We start from the raw sequence: 19,658 nt of genomic DNA, 5'->3' as shown, positions 1-19,658 counted from the left end.
TCGGGAGGATCTGTCGCAGCAGCAGGGAAGGGTCCTCCACCGGAATCTGTCCACTCTCCACCTCCTTGCGTGGAGATTGAGCGGCGACAGTTGACAGCTTTTGACCTTCCTCCCTAAGTCTGCAAGGTTATTCTGGCTGCCAGGCGTCCCTCAACGAAGTGGGTATACGCCTACCGCTGGAATACATTTTGTAAATATTGTACAGAACAGTCTATTGACCCCTTGTCTGCCTCCCCGGCAGATATCCTCCTGTTTATCCTTTCCCTCAACCAGCAGGGCTCTGCTATGGGTACTTTGAAGGGCTACCTTTCGGCCCTCTCGGCTTTTCTGCCAGATCAGCCTTCCCTTTTTAAGTCCCCACTGGTGCAGAGATTTTTGAAGAGGTTAACCCACTTGTTTCCTCCTTCTCCTTTTCTTATGCGACAATGAGACCTTAATTTGGTCATTACTTTATTGATGTGCGCACCGTTTGAGCCAATGCATAACTGTCCTCTGGACAGGCACTGTCATCACAGCCTCCTTACCTGACAGTTTTTCCAGACAGAGTTGTACTTAGAACTAGGGCATCCTTTTTGCCCAAAGTTGTAACTCCCTTTGATCAGGAACAGTCAGTCACTCTGCTCCACTTTCCACTTTCTATGCACCTCCGCATCCTCCAAAGGAAGAGGAGTGTCTCCACTGTCTGGACCCAAATATAGCATTATCTTTCTACCTTGATCGCACAAAGGAGTTCCGGATGGATGACCAACTCTTTATAGGATGTGTGCAAGCAAAGAAGAGGCGTGCTGTCCAAAAGAGGACCACATCACGATGGGTTATCGTCTACATCAAAATGTAATGCTTAGGCAAAGAAGCAGCCTCCCGAAGGTCTTCGAGCCCGTTCCACCAGGGCAAAAGCAGCCAACACAACCCTCCAGTATGATGATCCTGTTTCTGGCATCTGCCTAGTTTCCACGTGGGCATCTCTGTACACGTTTGCCAGACACTGTTGCCTGGATAGTCAAGTTTGCAGGGAGTGCCTGCTTAATCGCAGGATTTCCTGGTTTAAATCTTTCCGCAGTCCCACCTCCGGGGAAGGTATTGCTTGGGTATCTGTTCAAAGGTAAGGAATCTGCGGCTACATGCCTCTATCAGATGAACAAGTTACTTACCTTCGGTAGTGCTTTATCTGGTAGAGACATGATCAAGCTACACATTCCTTACCAACCCACCCGTCGTCCTCGACACTGCAGACTTGTCTTTTAGTGTAAGGGCTGTTCCCCTTCAGGGCCCTAGTCCCTTTTTTAACGTGCCATGGTCAGTCACTTCATGCCTCCGCGCTTCTGGCGTGAAAAGTACTGATGTCTGCGTGCTGGAGTGGCGGTTATATTGATGACGCGGATGTCACTATGACAACATCACGCGGAGTAGACCAAAGCAGCCTACCGGCACGCAGGGGTACTACAAAGAGAATTCCTCCGGATCCAGCTTGATGCCTGGAAGTTCGAAGGTTATGAATCTGCGACTAGATCATGTCTCTACCAGATAGGACATTACCGAAGGTAAGTTCTCGTACATTTTTATCATTTGACCAGGCACTAGAGGAATCTGAAGTGGTTCCGAAGCAGTTCCTCCTGTACACTAGGGAGGCTCACGTTGCCAGAGAAATCTCATTCCCAGACGCACCCTTCAAAGTAATTATAATCACACAAGAACTAAGCCTGGCTGGAAGCAGACTAATAATCCTATTTCTCTGCGCAGCTTGGTGTTGGATAAGGGGCATTGACAAAGAAGTAGTCGATGGGAAATGGATCGGTGACGGTCCAGAGCTACCGACTCGGGCTGAAAAAAGCTTGCAAGCAGGTTAAACAAATCTCCCTAACGCACGGAACACTTGGTTTAAATCAATACAATTTAATTTCCTAATGCAAAACTTACCTTACAACCTAGTAACTTGCCCTTATCTACCCTGGTAGATCATCTGCCTATATTAGGCGCAGATCATAGTGCGCAGACTTCCTACATGAAGCTACCCCAGGTTGCAGGATTGTGGGATGGTGTGTTGTGCAGTTTGCAAGAGTCAACGCACATACTGCTCACGAAGTCCACAAAACAATGCCTTTTCTGGATAATTCAGAATAGATAAAATTGTAATATGATCCATTGGGTAAAAACCTGTACCCCAAAGTTTATTCAATGGGAAAAAAGATTTAATGGAATGAGCTATAGCGGCCGAACAGCACATGAAGGTCTCGAAAAAAGACGATAGCTGACTGGAGATGTAGCGTAATGGGCTAAGATGCTGGCAAAATTGATTAATCCCTAGAATAATAGGCCTCCTTTAAAAAAGTGTATAATAAACAAATAGTGTACAAGATTATTTTGAATGTATTTTTTCTTAGCATGTAAATGGTTTATGTGGATCAAGGTGTTGGTATGATTAAAATTGCTGTAATGCTCTTTAAATGGTGTACTGTGGATAGTACCACAATTGTACTGTTGGGTATTCTAGTTTAAAATCAATCAAATAAAATTTGTAAACGCTGGTACACTAAGGAACAGCCGAGTTCCTAAATTTCCCATCTCTGCTTTGGATGTCCTTAATATGGGACATATACAACTGTGTATCCTGAGCAGTCTCAATTGAACCACATCCTATTCTATCCATGTCTCTAATTGGTTGTATCCAGTTGATCAGTAGTAAGAAATCACTCTCATAACTTTGAGATTCAGAGATCTTGTCCATCCAGCTCTAGCACTAGCTGCCGAATTATGAGCACATTAAGCATATGCTTGTACATGAGGCAGATTATCAAGCTTGCCCCTACCTTTTCTGTGCCAAAATATTCAGGGGCACATCTTTGCTGCCTTGTCCACTTTTTTTTTAATCACAATGAATTTGGGAATTCCTCCTACAATGTGCACTGCCTCGGTGGAAGGTATTTCCCTCTTCAGGTTCCATAACACTCAAATTTACTTCCTGATCATACATGTTCAAGCTGTTTATTGTAATTTTCACAAGAGAGTTAAAACATCACTCTATATCCTCTAAATATCTTAATCACATTAAACATTATCTTTGTGCTCAATCGAACTTGGCGCTAAAAAAGGCATGCTGGCCTGAATAGATATTTCCTTTAGGGACGGCGATCTTTAAAATCTGTGATTTGTGCTGGTTAACTTCCTGTAGGTCTTCAATTAAGAAAGAGACCGATTACGCAGGGTTAGTCTTTGAAAATCAGTACATTGTCAGCTTATACTCATTTCCTCCGATCCGTGCCCCTGAGATGTTCTCATTTCTGTGTAACTGCGCTATAAAGGACTCCATGATAAGCACAAATAGCAGTGGGGTAATAGGGTACATCACAGCCTTGTACCCCTTTGTATGACCAACAACTGGAAAGGAGTATACATTCGCTCTAACAATGGCCTTCAGCTCTTTATACCATGTCAGGCACCAACTTCAGGATCTGGGACCAAATCTAAAAGCCTCAAAAATCCAAACAAGCAGCTAATGTGGTCAAACACCTTTTCAGCATGGAGTGAAATAAAAATGTCTTTCTTTTTGGGGTCTTAGTGTACTTCAATATATAAGACCTTTTTGTGTTTTTCTCCACCATTCCTTCTGGGTGTTAAACTAGATTGGTTTGGTTTATCAGACATGACAAGAGGGGACCCAGCCTGGAGTAAATGTTTGCTTGTGCTCTCATCAAGAATATAGCGATACAAAAGGGGGTGGTGATGGACGGAGCATCAGAACCAATCAAACACTCACACCCAGTCAACAGATCTGGGTTTGATCCATCACCGTTCTTTAGCCCACTCTGCCACCCCAGTTCAGACATGGCCATATGCAAATCAGTCTGACCCTGTGCCTCATGGGAACAGTCCAGCCCGAACTGCCAAGCCATGCCTTCCCTGGACCGAAAACAAGCTTCCTAGGACCGGTTTCTGGCATCTCTTTTTGCATTTGTCACCCCGAGTGGGACGGGTATGCTCAGACATGAGTCCCGTTCTCTCCATGCCACTGGAATCAAGCTATCCTGGCTGAAGAGGGGTGAAACCCCGAAACCGGTCCTGGGATGCTTGTTTCCAGTCCAGGGAGGACCTGGCCCGGCAGTTCGGGCTGGACTGTTCCCATTGGGCACATGGTTAGGACTGATTTGCATATGTCTGGGTCTAAACTGGAATGGCATGGTGAGAAAAAAAACGATTGATTTAGGCCCAGATCTCTGTACTGGGGTGAATGTATGACATTGTTCTGCATTCTGTCCATCAATAGTTCTTTTTGCATTTGTCACCCCGAGTGGGACGGGTATGCTCAGACGTGAGTCCCGTGCTCTCCATGCCACTGGAATCAAGCTATCCTGGCTGAAGAGGGGTGAAACCCCGAAACCGGTCCAGGGATGCTTGTTTCTAGTCCAGGGAGGACCTGACCCGGCAGTTTGGGCTGGACTGTTCCCATTGGGCACATGGTTAGGACTGATTTGCATATGGCTGGGTCCAAACTGGAATGGCATGGTGAGCAAAAAACAATGGATTTAGGCCCAGATCTCTGTACTGGGGTGAATGTATGACATTGTTCTGCATTCTGTCCATCAATAGTTCTTTTTGCACTCATCAAGAATATAGGCATATCAGGACTACTTAGGCTGTGATGGTCGCCTGGTTTGGGTATCAGAGTAAACGTGGTCACTGTCATTGAATGAGCCATCACTTCATAGACAGTAAAGGAGTTTAATACACCTTGGAGAATGTGTGTGAGAGTCTTACAGAAAGGTTTGTAAAATATGGACCTGTAGTCTTCTGGGCTGGGAGATTGCTCTATCTTTAACCTTGACTAATCCGCCATTTACGTCTCCACTGAAATTGGCTGCTCAACATTCTCTTTATTAGGACTTAAGAGTTAGTAATCTTGTGTGCTGTAAATAAGAAGTCACTTTATCATTGGTGGTATCCTCTGTTTGATGAAGTTTATCATAGAAAGTGTTAACAGTCCCAATATCTTGTATAGATGTTGCCACATTTCTAAGTGCAATAAAATGTATTTCACTCTGACAGTAGGCCATTAGCTAAGGCTCTTATTTATTAAGCCCTAACCATTGTTAGGTATGCCATAATTTTGTGGAGCATGTTCTGTGGCTGATTTATTCAATTTCTTATAATTGATATTCAACTCTTTGATGTATATCAACTCTTATCTTGTTCAGTCTCTAGGATACTATGATCGGACATCCTATGAGGACTGTCTTCAGAGAGTCGCTGGGTGTGCCTTCTCCCACGTTACTCAAGTCCGTAGCCATCGTGTACATTTTAATGCATTTTTTTATTTCGCCTCTTTTATATCCAGTAGTAGACTTTCATTTAATTATCACCTCCTGTCCCATGGGTCAACCACATTCAGATAAACCGGGCATGAACCGAAAGGGAGATATGGCCCATGTATGTATGTATGCTGTGATCAGGAACAATGAGATTAACTTGCAATGAAGTGCTTATGTCTGGCATAAGTCTTCCGCTATTCGCATACCTATGACATGCTAGTCCAAGCACAGACCTATCCCCTTTGGCCATCTATCGCAATATTAAAATCTACCCCAGTCTCCTTCAGCAGCGTATACTACATCAGTTATTATACTTTTAGAAATTTATATTTATTAATCTTATGTGCATGTATGTTGGCTGTAGTGTACATGACCTTCCCTCTAGAGATCAAGTCACTGCTTTCCCACATAGCTTACAACAACTTTCAAGACCTCATATTGGACCACTTACGCTAACAGGTTTGCGACCCTACCTGTTTGCCTTGCACTCAGCTATTAAAACTGCCTTGGCAACCACTTGAACCAGTTGAGCAAGTGTTTCTCCTGTATAAGACGCTTGTCACATTTTGAATCATGTAGCATAATTAGAATTGCCAAGTGTTTCATGAAAGCATTTAAAACCCTTGCGTTAAAGCAGATCAGCTTCAGCATGTGGAAAGAGCAATGGAGCTCAATTTCCACCACCCCGTCTCCAAACCCATCACTCTTCCCAGTGTGTTTGAAATCTAGTGGCAGGTGGGTTGTTCACTGTTGTGTCTAACAGAAGGTGTAACAATGAAGATGGAGTGTCCCCGCTCATATGGGATCTTTTGTGTACAGAAGGACTGTTGACAAAACTTGAAAAAGTTGTATCATGCGGCCATGGAATGTCTGCTCACTCTTCTGGGCTAAAGCCATTATCTCTTTAAAAAAAAACAAAAAAGTGAGCTTGAATGAGAAGATCTAGTGTTGTATAGTTACCGGATACCTGGGCCACACACCCAATGAGTATGTTTTATGTTAATAGACGTAGTTATGATGTCTTGTCCCTCCACACCTTGCAGCAGACCCCCGATTCATATAATTTTTCTATGTGGTCTGTTTTCCTGGTCTTTATACTTCCCTTGTAGCTCCCCGTTCTACTCCTGGAGTGTTTGACTAATGCCCCACTTATGATCTTCGGGGCATCCACACTTGATCACAAGGTTTCATTTTAATTCATTGATCCAGGGCTTGATGTCGGCTCCAATCATAACAAATCCCATTTTATTCTGAAGAAGTCTTGTATTATCTCTCTCCATTTGGACCTGTCTGCAGTCTGTCAGTAATGGGTGTATAGGAGATTCTTTCTGTGGTTCTTTGCCATTTATGTTTGCTTGTGTTACTAGAACACTTTAATTTTTTTCACCATTGCCAGCGTTATCTCCGTTTTTTCAAGGTACCACAGTTTTCTGAATTAGACCTGGCATAATATATTTGATGGGTCCTGGTTGATTATGAAAGTTTCCCCTTATCGTGCTATGTTGTTCAACCTCAACAGAGCAAACCTGCTAATTCTGAGTTACTGTTTACTCCAGCCTCTGCTGCAGAGTGGGAAACCCAGAATTCTGATTAGTGACCCTAGGTGTCCCACATGGAAGCGGGTGCAGGAGCTGACGGCTATCCTGGAGCATCGGGTGGAGGATGCAGAGGGCAGGTCGAGCAAATGCACCTTGCGACTGGTGGGCTTGCCTGAGGGCATGCCCCCGGAACAATCACGAACGCTCTGGTTTCAATCATGGATTCCGGACACTGAATTATCCCCATGCTTTATCTTAGAAAGATCCCACCGGATGCCGGCACTGAGGCCTCTACCAAAGGCTCTGCCCAGACCCATCATTATCCGGGTGCTTAATTACATGGACAGACATCTTCCTGAGGCATACACAGCGCCTCTCATATATCAGATGCATGGACACCAAAGTAATTCTATTAACTGTATATTCAGTCATGGTACAACTCCTCCGTAAATCCTTCCTGGAAGTTAAAAAGAAATTACGAGCAGTGAGCGTACAGTATAACTAATGCACCCGACCAAATTGAAAGTGCTGTATCGAGGGAAACTCTGTTCTTTGAAAGCCCTGAGGTGGCCTGGGACTGGCCAGCAGAAAATAATTTGCTGCCCAGTCTCAATGACATCACACGGGGATGAGCATGGGAGACCAATTCGCATCAGAAGCCAAAGGAAACGCAGCAGGTAGTGACACAAATGCCAGGGGTGGTTATGGGGTAATTTGTGGACACTGGCTATTATAGTTTTTGTATTCTCACAGCACCGCACACAAATGGCACATCCCTTAGATTCCGGACATGTATGCAATAACACTTGTGGTTTATTGAAGTTTAGAGGAGTGCAAATAATTGCATTTACTCCATTCCCTTTCTGGTCATGACCCCTTGAGAAATAGTTCACAATTTTTTTTTTTAAGTGCAAACCTTTTTTTCTACCTTTTATGAAATCTCAAACTATTTTGCCATTACATTTACAACTTAGATGATTGGCATTTAAACCAGAGGGTGTAAATTCATTGGTACACCTTGAGCCGGCTCCCTCCAAATCAGACTTCAGATAATAGGTATAAAATGGTGTACCTTGTTGACATCATCAAGCTATGAAAACATACACTTTTGTTTAGGAAGCACTTGATAAATAGGTGTTTAAACCGGTTATCTGTGTGTTTGGAAGGGGTGTATTGCCAAAGCTTCATTTTTATCAACCACCTGAAGAACATCTTAAAGTCGGTGTAGAATAAATAGCAGACCCGGCAAATGGGGTTCTTTTTAAACATAAAAAAACCCACTTTTTATTTGTAATCAAAGTTACCCAAAATCTCAGATGATTCACTATTAAGCAAGAGTTCTACGAAGTTTATTGAAATTACTCCGAAAATAGTGAAACCTATAAACATTGTAGTTTCAGTCAAAATGAACATGCTGCCTTACTGATTTCATCCTAAGACTGTCTAACAATGCTGTTAAAAAATTCAGAGGCATGTCACTTTTAAAAAGACAGTTCTATTATTTTGGGTACAGTGGCTGGCATTTGATGAACGAAATTGTAATAATTTAAGGCCTTATGGGCCAGATGTACCAAGTATTTTTGTATTTGCAAATGGCTCGATTCAGAGACCACAAAAAGGCATTTTGGTATGTAAGATACCCAAATTGTGATTCAGTAACCCGTTGCCAAATTGCAATTCAGGTTTGCGACACCATACTGATTCGGTATTTGGAAGGGGCGTGTTTAGGGCGTCCCTTCCAAATGCCGAACCATAATGGAATGTACTGATGTTTTTCAACTAAAATCCAGTCTAATAACATTGTTTTACCAACGCCTGAAAGGTAATGGTAAGGCATTCGCGAACAGGAAGGAGTCCCCAAGGGAAACTTCAATCACAGATATGGTGATGGTGTTTTGCTGACCTCAGCAGGCAACCGTCCCTGTGATGGCAGCAATTCATATAGGGTCGTAATTTACGGCCTATCTTATTAATAATCATGAGATATGTCGAATTGCTACCCACTACGGATCAGCATTTTGCAAACCACATATTAGTACATAGGTCATTCACAAAAATGGAATGGATTCGGTAAAAGTCTGCGCAATTTATAATAACTTTTTCCTACTCCATACATTGTACATCTGGCCAAATAATCTTAGTGTCACTCTGCTAAATTCTGAACCTAATGACTTATTGTTCTAAACACCTCCATATCCAGTTTACTTAGTTGTGGTTACTATTACAACTAAAAGAGAGCATGGGGAATGTTTCAAACTTTGTCTTTTATTGGATTTCAAAAGCAAATTTTAAGGAAAACCATAATTGGCTATCCAAGTTGAGTTTCACGATGTTTGCCTCTGCTGCTGGGAAAATGCGTAGCTTATCTGTAATTGTTGAAGGCTAGTTTACTGCAAAAGACTGTTTATTGCAGCTACGTATTATTGTTGTGGCTAGATGGGCTGTTGGTTGCTTTCCACTTGAAAATCAAAGTGATTCACAAAAATCTGTGGAAATTACCCCGGATACCGCAATGCAAACAGTGCTACACCATCAAAACATAAACATGCAGAGCCTTCTTATTCAAAGGAGGATTTCCAAACCCATAGTTTTATGCTGTACAACAAGGGTATGTAGATGTTTTGCTCCGTGCTTCACTTTGTGGATTACGCTTTTTAGCGACCTGCGATTATGGCTCATATTTTCAGTTTTAAGTGCAGATTGAAATCCTCTCTGGTATAAAAGTGCTACCTAAAGTCAAGAACTGAACATGGTAGTCCCTAAAGACGAGATTCATAGTGCGTGCTACACAATTGCAGCATGCATTAATTTCTCTGTCTGAGAGGTTGAGCCAGATTTTCCCAACAAATGTGATGAACAGAATCTAAAATGGGGGGCTGTGGGTTCAAGTCTTTCCAATTTCTTACTAATGATTGTTGGAAAACGAGGCAGCATCTGTGAGGCCTGCACAAATAACATGACTACATTTGTCCTTCACTGGGAACCAAACGCCCGATTGTAGCGCCTGACTCTCAGAGGGTAGCGTTGCAGAGCTGTCTGAGGCTTACTCAAGGGAGGTGGTGTGGGCTAGTAATCGCCATTTGCAGGTGCACAAATATTAACACTCAATAATTGATTGTCCAGTCTGTACTTTGCTTTATAAAAGTAAGAGTACATTTATTAAACACACACACCACTCAATACTATGCACCAATTTACAAATCTACATAAGCTGTTGGAATTACTTTGTGACATTGCATAACATCTCCACCCTTCCCACGGGGGGGTGGGGTCTAGTACCACCACTCCCATGTATGCACATCAACTTGCCCCCAATGCAGTTAGTTGAACATAACCTGGAGCGAGGGCCCAGCGCACTGGCACCATCCCAGTGGCGATCCACCCCATTACCTCAACAAGCATTAAAAAGGGGTAAACCTGCCTTGGTGACACATGACCCTGACTGAGCATCTCCTACTGACCATAAAGTATGCACCTCTATATCTTAAGGGCTAGCAGTCTGGGGTCTTCACCTAAGCGCGGCAGCAAGAATCCATGTTTACGCACACTTTAGAAGGACAGTACTCATCACCTTGGTTGATCATTTGAATGCACTGCAATTACAGCCCATGAGGGCATCACAGATGAAATCACAGGATTGCGCATATACAGCCAGACACCCTAGCAGGACTGTCTGGCAACATAGCCCCACTTGGCTTATGACCTCTCCTTACACATGTGACTTACAGTCCCTTCTGGCAACTACACTTCTCCTGCAGTGTGCCTCTTCACTTTAAAAGGAATCACAGGTAAAAGCATGGGATTACGTAAATACAGCCAGACCCCCTAGCAGGAGGGTCCAGCAGCATAACTCCATTTAGCTTAACATCACCTTACACATGTGACTTACAGTCCCTTCAAAGGAAGTACTCCCGGCAACTACACTTCTCCTGCAGTGCGCCTCTTCACTTTAAAAGGAATCACAGGTAAAAGCATGGGATTACGTAAATACAGCCAGACCCCCTAGCAGGAAGGTCCAGCAACATAACTCCATTTAGCTTAACATCACCTTACACAGGTACTTCACTTTACACATGTGACTTTCAGTCCACCTAAAAAGAAATAACCAATAGTAAATGCATTTCGGTGCAATTACACCACTTCACCTCCAGGGGATGCCCTTCTCCAGACATCCCCAACTCAGCCCTTCACTCCATGATGCACTTCATAGTACACCCTCAGCTGTAGAACATAAGTTCCAGCCTAGAAGGTGTTAAAGGCTGGCTGAGCCCTTGAGGGGTTATTCTTTCAGATGCCCCGTGAAACTTAGGGGTGGACTGTTCTTCTTTATGCTGGGGGAGACTGCGGTGCTCCTGCAGCCCCCCTGCACCCTTTTTCACACGTGAGGGTGACCCCCCTCCTCTGGGGGCCACAAAGCACCAAAACGGCAGATTTCCAAATGCCTGGTGAGGCATTATGGGGCGCTTCACGCTCCTCTTTACCAGCCCCAGCCACTGGGAACACTCTCCTCTGCCCGTTGGGTCTCTGAGAGGGTAGATTCAGCAGTGTGCTGTCTTCACTGGCTCCCTGCGCCAGCCTTTCGCCAGGCTCGCCTTCTGGGCCTCTCTCCCTGCGCAGAGGCCCCTGCTTCTGTGCACCAGTCCTGGGCTCTTCTTCTGGTGCTGATAGGGTCCTGGGGGCAGTCAGGGGGTCTCTCCTTCCAACTGCCCATTGTGCCAGGCTCCAGCACCTTCAGCCTCAGCAGACCACACCCCAGAGAGACCTTCCCTTCCTGTGCAAGCACTTTTTAAAAGTTGAGTAGGGGGCTGGCAGGAAGTCCCTGTTGGTCCTCTCAAACACATCACTTTCCTGCCCCTGCTCCCTCCTTCTTGTCCAGCCTCTGGGTTTGTTCAAAATGGCGGCGTCCAGTGTCTCTGGTCACATGGCCCCTGAAACCCAACTCCTTCCCTCCTTGGTGCAGCCTGGTGCCTGGCACCCAGCGACAGCAGTTGATGGATTGGCCTGCAGCCCCACCCATCTTCTCTTCGTGGAGAGGAGGCCCTAGCTTGAGGAAGAAAGGTTATCAATCCATCCAGCTGTGGTCAGCCCTTAGCCTGGGTCTGGTCATGGCTGGCTCAGAGAAATATGACAGTTCTGGATGACCCAAAAGCAGTACAGATATGACTTTGGACTCCGCAGAATACTTCTTTTCACATTTGCTACATTGGGCTAAGTGCGTGTCTGGAATCTGTAGGCCTAATTGAAGTTAATCTAGCCATGGGCCCCACATCCCCATAGGGGAATAATAAAGTGAAAACACAGTAAAACACACTGACTTTCCCTGGCATGTTTCTTCCATCCTGAGTTCACTGTGGGCGAGTCCCAACCTATGAGGCTCCCCCACAGTAAAAGCTCAACAATTAGGTGCTCAAAAAGTGAAAAATCCGGGCGGCCCATAGTGTCAGAACCACCTTCTAACAATGATGGACCCAAGATGTCTTTTGTCACTTTCCGTCTGATCGGAATAGCGAAGAGCATTAAATAGAACAGGCCTAGTTCTGTTAGAGACAGCAAATTTGGTTCAGAGTTGCAGATATTCATTTGTGCAGTTTTTATTTCCACTCATCTGAAATTGACGCGTCTTAAAATATGTGTCTGGCATGTGCAGTTTTTGGTTTTGCTGCATCTATCTTTTCTGGTAAATTGTTGTACCAAAACTCTGTATGAGATGTGCTAACATGTTTAGATGATATTTTACTAGTACGTTGTCATGTGATCTGGGACTGTTGAAGTGTAAATTCCCCAGATACGTAGATACACCTACAAAGAGAGCGATAGACTTGTCTAACGAGATAGTGCTGGTGAGTGGAGTAGTCTCACTGCCTAACATGGAGGAGGGGACAGGGATGGGTGTATGGCAGCAGAAAAGTTATTCTATGGAGGACGAGGATGTTTGAGATATTGGTGAAAATGTGGGCTTTTTAATGAGGTTTATTAGACGTGTATGATCCCACCCCCCAACCCAAAGAACCTGAGTGTGGCTGTGGTGTCTGGTTGTGTGTGTGTGTGCGGGAAGCGGGGGGAGGATATGGAGCTCCATAGTGGAACAGTGTAAGGTTTATGTCCAGCCAGCTCCACACCAGAATACATGGCCCGTATTGCAACACCTGGTGATGTGACACTGGATTACTTTTGTGCAACCTTGCTTTGTCGGTATTTTTTGCTTTGCTTGCTTTTCATGCAAAATAATACAATTTGTTTTTATTTTTTTATTTTATTTTTTATAAACTGTATGTAGTTGCATGTAAGTATCAAGCTTATATCATACATTACTCTTACTTTGTTCACTAGGGAGCCCTTGTTTTTGAAACCCGAACTGCTACTTTCGCCCAGGTCCCTGACAGCCGACCCCGCGGGAGGAGCCACGAGCGCTTCAAAAGACGCGGGTGTACCTGCTGCGCTGAGACGCGCGCGGGGGCGCCGACCGGGCGAAGACTGGGCCAAGACGGGCCTGTCTGAGCCCGTCCGAGGCCGTTGGAAGACGGGCCGGGCCCACCCTCTATGAATATTAAGCTTCCTCAGGATTCTGTTCCCTTGAGTCCGCTAGTCGTTGCTCATTGCTGCTCATTGCGGGCTTTATCTTGAGCCCCACACCGAGCCCTCCGTGGTGTCTTGCGGCTTTTTTCCGCCTTGGAGAGGCACACGGAGCCGTATAGGCTAAGCAGCGGGAGTGGGAGTGGGAGGAGGACCATGAGCCAGTCGGAGCGAGTTGGAGGTGAGAGGGGTGTTTGGCCTTGGAGGATTGATCTCAGCTGCCATCTGGTGGCTCCGTACTTTGGCTTTTGCCGACTTTTGCGACGCAGTCTGAGCTGCACTGTGGGAGACCTTTGTCAGCTTTGTGGAGGTAGCTTGAAGAGACAGATCAGGTGGAGTCTATGATCTTGTGTGCCCGCCTCTCTTGCCTTCTCTGCTGCATTGCCTTGCCTGTCACCTCCTCCTACCATCAGTTGCTGGCAGCAATTTGTCTGTAACCCTCAGGCTATTTTCTGGCCGGACAAGTCCCACATCTTTGAGGGGAATCCTTCTATTGTATTCTATTCTGAGTGCTGAGCCTTACCTGCCCATTGCCATCAGTCGGCGGGGGAAATTTGTGGTGCTGGTTCTGACGGTTCCGGGCTTGAGCAGGATTACAGCTTCCAGCACCCTAGCGGCGAGGCAGGAGGTCCTCGCAGCGTGAGGCGCTTAAAAAGAAAAAACACTGCAGGGTTCCTGCAGCGCAGCACGGGCGTGGCGTGCCTGTCGTAGATTGGAGAAGGCCGGGCCCACCCCCTGAATATTGGTGCTCGGTGTTCTGGACATCTTAGTAATATTTATTGACAGTTTGGGTTATCTCATCTTAAGTGTATATAATTGTTATACCTGCTATACCTGTTATTGTTTTGGATACATGTTTACATAGTGTAAGATTGGGGCACTTTAAGTACACGTAGCTAGAGAAGATGACGTCACATGCTGGGAAAGGGAGGAAAATAGCGAAAGGTGGGGGGTTACTGGGACTTTGGACCAATACTTAACTAGGGCCGCAACAGTATTGGAACATGAAATAGCCATCGCTGAACGCCGCCTGTCATTAGAACCTCTTTTTGATAAACGCTCTTCCCTGGGCCCCACAGCGACAGCTATTAGTCCAGTAATACTTGAAAAAGAAATATCTCATGCTGACGCAAATAAGGGGAATAGTAATGACCGATCATTAGAGGTGTTGTCCAATATAAACGTAATAAGGGAGGTCAGTAGTATTATTGACACAAGTATTGAATCAGTCTTAGATCCTACATCTAAAGAGCCTACACCGCATCCTCCTACAAGGTTTACAGCTAAAAATTATTTGTCAAAAACAGCTTATGGGCAAGGTCCCGTACTAAAAAGAAAATGCGGAGGGAGTAAACAGAGGGGAAGATGTCCTAAGACCGTTAAAATAGCAAAAAATCTAAAACAGTTGTTACAGAGATCCAACCTGTACAAACTGTAACATCTACATTGACCAATACGCCCTCACCAACTGCAACAGCGTTAAGTCAGGCAGAGTCCCCATCTTTTTCACACCAATTTATGGAAGGATTTATGGAAAAAGTAGTACATCTTATGAAATCTATGATGACCCCACTTTTGGAAAGGGTTAAACGGATCAGTGAAAAATTAGAGGCTTTAGAACAAGTAATAACATCTAGTTCTGATACATTAAGGCAACTAGTAGACAGTATACAAAACCTGACCATAGTAACACAAAATCTAACTACAGACCCAACTAGGGATCATAACGCTACGATCGCCTTATCCTTACCCTCCGCGATCCCAACTGTCCCGTTATTAAATGGCCAGGCTGATAAACTTTCTGGGTGTGGGACTATGATGGCTGAAAAGGGGGTATGTATGCTGGGGAGAGTGAGGTGGACAAGGTGGATAAGGTTCCGGGACATGTGGGACAGATCAACAAGGCTGTTTACCCAGTTAAGGAATCATTTACATCTGTAAAACCTAACAGAATGCTCACACATATTGACTTACCCCCAGAATCATCCCCATATACAGTAGTGTTATCTGGTGTCCGGGAGTTAAATCTCGCAAAAACTGAATCTTACTCTGAATTAAAAAATAAGGTTACATACTGGCTTAATAAGAATAGACCCCTCCCGTTAAACATGTACGGAGAAATCTTATTTGTCAGAAGATTACGTTGGGTGGAGTCCAGGATATACAGGGGGACTGTATTGTTAACTTCAGTGATAGAAGGGTGGTTAGTCACATCTCCCTCTCTGCCATTAAACAAGCATCAAACGGGGCACCTGCACAAAGGTATGATGGAGGGGCATAGAACCAGATTTAATATTCCTCCGTTTAATCAATTTGATAGGCTTTCAGAGTTAGAGGGGGTGGATTGACTCAGTACTGAGGGCACAATTGATAGTGTGATCCCTAATCTGGTGGTTGTGATTTCTTCCCCTAAACGGCCTAAAACTATCACCACCAATACTCCTGAAACTTACACTTCGATTGAGAATACTCAAAATCTATTACATATTTTGGGTTCAGCCGACAGAAACAACCGAGTAATTCCGGTCAGTAAGATTAGCGTAATCTTTTAGAGGAGAATCCAAGTACAGGCCAAGTTCATGCTAGCTCTTGGGGCAACTCTAACATGAGTATACTTTACTGGAACATTGCAGGTCTGCGTTCAAAAGTGGCGAATGATATTTGGCTTAGTTTTGTCCACAAGTTTAGTATTCTCTGTATATCAGAAACTTGAGCTACATCTGAGATACATTTAGAGGGCTATAAAACGTATTTTTCCCCAGCATTACCAGAGCAGCAGCCGGACACAGGAGCACCGAGTGAGCCGAGAGCAGGGGGAGGGGACGAGCACCAGCCGGGCCGTGGACGGGGATGACGCCATGAACACCACCATCTTTCTCCGAAGTCAAGCAGAAATGCCTCGGAGAAACGCAGCGTCATTTTTGGATTCGGGGGCGTGTTTTTCTTTCTCTCCTCTTTCCATTGGCTGGAATGTTTACATTCCAGAGGAGAGAAAGAAACAAAAAAACACGTCCCGAATCCGAAAATGACGGGGCTTAAATGGACAGACGCCCCTCTCCCCCATTTAGGAAGCCAGCCAATGGAGAAGAGGGGCGGGTTCAAGCCCCACACTAAGGGACATAAGATCTCGCCGGCGAGACTGCGCAAGCGCAGCCTACGCAGGCCGAGACCTAAAAAGGGATACTCAGGAAATTGTCACTCTTAGAAGGGAATACAATTGGGTTATAAAACGTAGGAAAATAGAACTGAAAAAGGATCTATGGGCTCAACTCCATAAATCTTGTACCTTAAGAGATAGTGCAGCTTTTTGGGCATTTATACAGTCACCTTTTTTGTCAGATTCTAGAGACAAGCCCAAAATTGATGTTGCGATAGATGAACAACTATGGGTTGAGCATTTTGAGCGGACTTTTGGCACCCCCCATAATGGGCAAGAAACACATAATGTACAGGTCCCAACCATTACTGAGTTAAAAATAACTCCATTTCCGATTGCTCTTGATATAAAAGCATGAAGAAGTGGAGCATGCAGTGATGGCTAGCAAAAATGGAAAGGCCCCAGGTCCCAATGGGGTCCCAATAGATCTTTTTAAATTCAACATGGACTTCTGGACCCCAATTCTGACCAGAGTCCTACGAGCATCCTGTGCTGTAGGGCTTGTGGACTTGTGGTCACAATCCATTCTTGTTTCCATCTTTAAAAAAGAGGACCGCCAATCCCCCTCTGTTTACCGTCCCATCTCTTTGCTGGACTCTCTGGGGAAAGTGGTGGGGCGAGTTATCCTAGAGTGACTCCAGCAGTGGGCGGATGATAACAAGATCATATCAGATATCCAATTTGGGTTCCGAGAAGGACTTGGTACTACTGAGCAAGCCCTCAACTTGTCTCTTTTGATGGGCAAGTGCGTAAACGCTAGGGGGGGGGGGGGGGGGGGCTTTATATATGGCTTACGTTGATCTGTCGGCAGCTTTCGATTGTGATAGTCATATTAAGTTATGGTCCACTTTATCGGATTATGGGGTAGAGCAGTCTCTTGTAAAATTTTTGCACGAATTATACTCTGATGCCACAGCAAGAGTGAGGTATGGTGTTGGGGGGAACTAACGGCGTTGTTCAGGGTAGAGAGAGGGGTTAGGCAGGGCTGTGTCCTGGCCCCCTTTCTCTTTACTCTCTATACAAATGGCCTGGAACAGGATATGGTAGAAGGGTGCCAGGACCTGCCTAGTATTAACAATCGCCCAATACCGGCCTTACTCTACGCCGATGATGCCGTGATTTTAGCTCACACCCCCTTAGAATTACAACGTGCCATTGTGAGATACAGCACTTTTATGGCCAACCTGGACCTGAAAATTAACATTAAAAAAACTTTTGTTATGTCCTCAGGTTCCAGAATTAAGAAAATTAAGGCTATTTTTATTGATAATGTAAAACTTGAGAGCACTAATACATACCCGTATCTTGGAATTTTAATAGATTAAGGTTCCTGGAGGCAGGCTATTGAGTCGAGAAAATTGCTTTTTATGAGGGCAACAGTCGCGTTAGCTAATTTTTCGAGGAGATTGGGAAGGAGGCCTCCCATTGAACTCATCGAGATATATAAAGCTAAATGCGTAGCCATTGCAACATACGGGGCCGGCGTGTGGGGGTACGGGAAGGTTGAAGCCATACAAAAGGTTGAAAATAGTTTTTTAAGGTTTCTTCTCGCTGTCCCACAGGGTACTGCGATCTATTCGTGCCATTTGGAACTGGGTCTGTCCTATTTGACAGACCTAGTTAAAATCCAACCTCTTCTCTTATGGCAACGTATTTGGTCATCAGATAAAACTATCTTCTGCCAAGGGTTTATTCAGGACTATATTTCCCTAGAGAATGCTCATAAGATTGGATGGATAGCCTATATTAAAAACTTTTTGTTTGACTTGGATATGGCGCATTATTATCATACTCCTAGCCTAATCTCAGAACGCTCTAGAAAAGCCTTCAAAAAACACTGCTTGACGCACTTAAAAAACCTACGGCTGACCAATGAGGCCAGCAAAATAACAGTCCAACATATGTTATTAATTCAAACAACCTTGTCTATCCAACCCTATTTAACTTTTAATCTTTCCAGCTATGAAAGATTTTTGTTAACGCGGTTTAGGTTGGATATTTTCCACCGTCTGGTCACTTTTCCAATGACTAACGACTAGGGAAAGAATTTACAAACCTGTGCCTGTGACGATGTCTCTGCCCAATCTACAATCCACACAATCTTATTTTGTAAGTTTTACTGTGAATCAAGGAAACGTTGGCTTATACCAATCTTAAAAACTATGGGTTTTCAAAGGTGTCGCATCGCATTTCTCTCCCTCCAATATTTGGATGAAGAATGTTCTGCTAAAGCCATAGCTAAATTTTTGAAGTCTGTCATCAGACAAAGGCCAAATTTAGACTAAGCTGAGAAATGTATTCGTCAGGATTATACTTATTTTGACTAGCCGTATAGCATAAGATGTTTTTTAATTGTTTTTATTTTTGCACTCTATTAATTGTGAAAATTGTGATAGCTGTAGATGAATTTTTTCATGTGTGGTTTACTAGAAGAACATATTTTGAAATTTCAAATCATTTCATTTGTGTAAATTCTTTCTTTTAAAATGTACTTTTATGGGGTTTTTTTTTCTTCAAATATACAAAAACCGAATAAAGGACAAATTGAATTGTTCACTAGGAAAGCCTGATGCTTATTGCACAAAAACAATGAGAAAGGATGTGAGCGTCACTGGTTTATGATGCTCTTTTGTATTTACGTCCACATCAAGAGCAATAAAAAACACATTATTAGAGGGTTATTTTTAATCCGTTCTCCCCACTGTTGATGTTCATTTAAGGTCTAGAGGGGTCCTAGCAAATAACTGAGGTTTTTGAGCATTGATAAACCTGTTAGTTGTTTCACACAAACCTTGCCTTGCAAAACAGACATTGGACCTGCTTCAGAACTATATGAAAATATATTTTCGTACCTCCATATAGGCAAACGGTTTACAAGTTAAATGGTCATTCAAATATGTAAAGAACAACAGGAGAGAGAGAGAGTCACTCTTAATCCCCCTTGACTATGTATTCAGAATCAACAAAAGAGCAACTATGAGAACTTAAAAAGTTAGGGTAGCACAGAGGAAAGAAGTGTTTCTATTAAAAGAACCCTCACTCACCAACCTGGTTGGTGACATGCTTCCTCATCGGGTTCCCACCAAG

General features: G+C 44.1%; 1 protein-coding gene across 1 annotated transcript in view; it reads left to right on the top strand.

The window, feature by feature from the left end:
- The window catches only part of SELENOF (selenoprotein F), a 153,461-nt gene that overhangs the window by 126,112 nt on the left and 7,691 nt on the right, over positions 1–19,658 (top strand). The gene's annotated exons all lie outside the window — the stretch shown is intronic.

The sequence above is a fragment of the Triturus cristatus genome, chromosome 4_2, assembly GCF_964204655.1.
Source record: "Triturus cristatus chromosome 4_2, aTriCri1.1, whole genome shotgun sequence".
NCBI lineage: Eukaryota > Metazoa > Chordata > Amphibia > Caudata > Salamandridae > Triturus > Triturus cristatus.
Note: the sequence above shows the minus strand (reverse complement) of the source record. Positions and strands in the feature narration are given on the sequence as shown.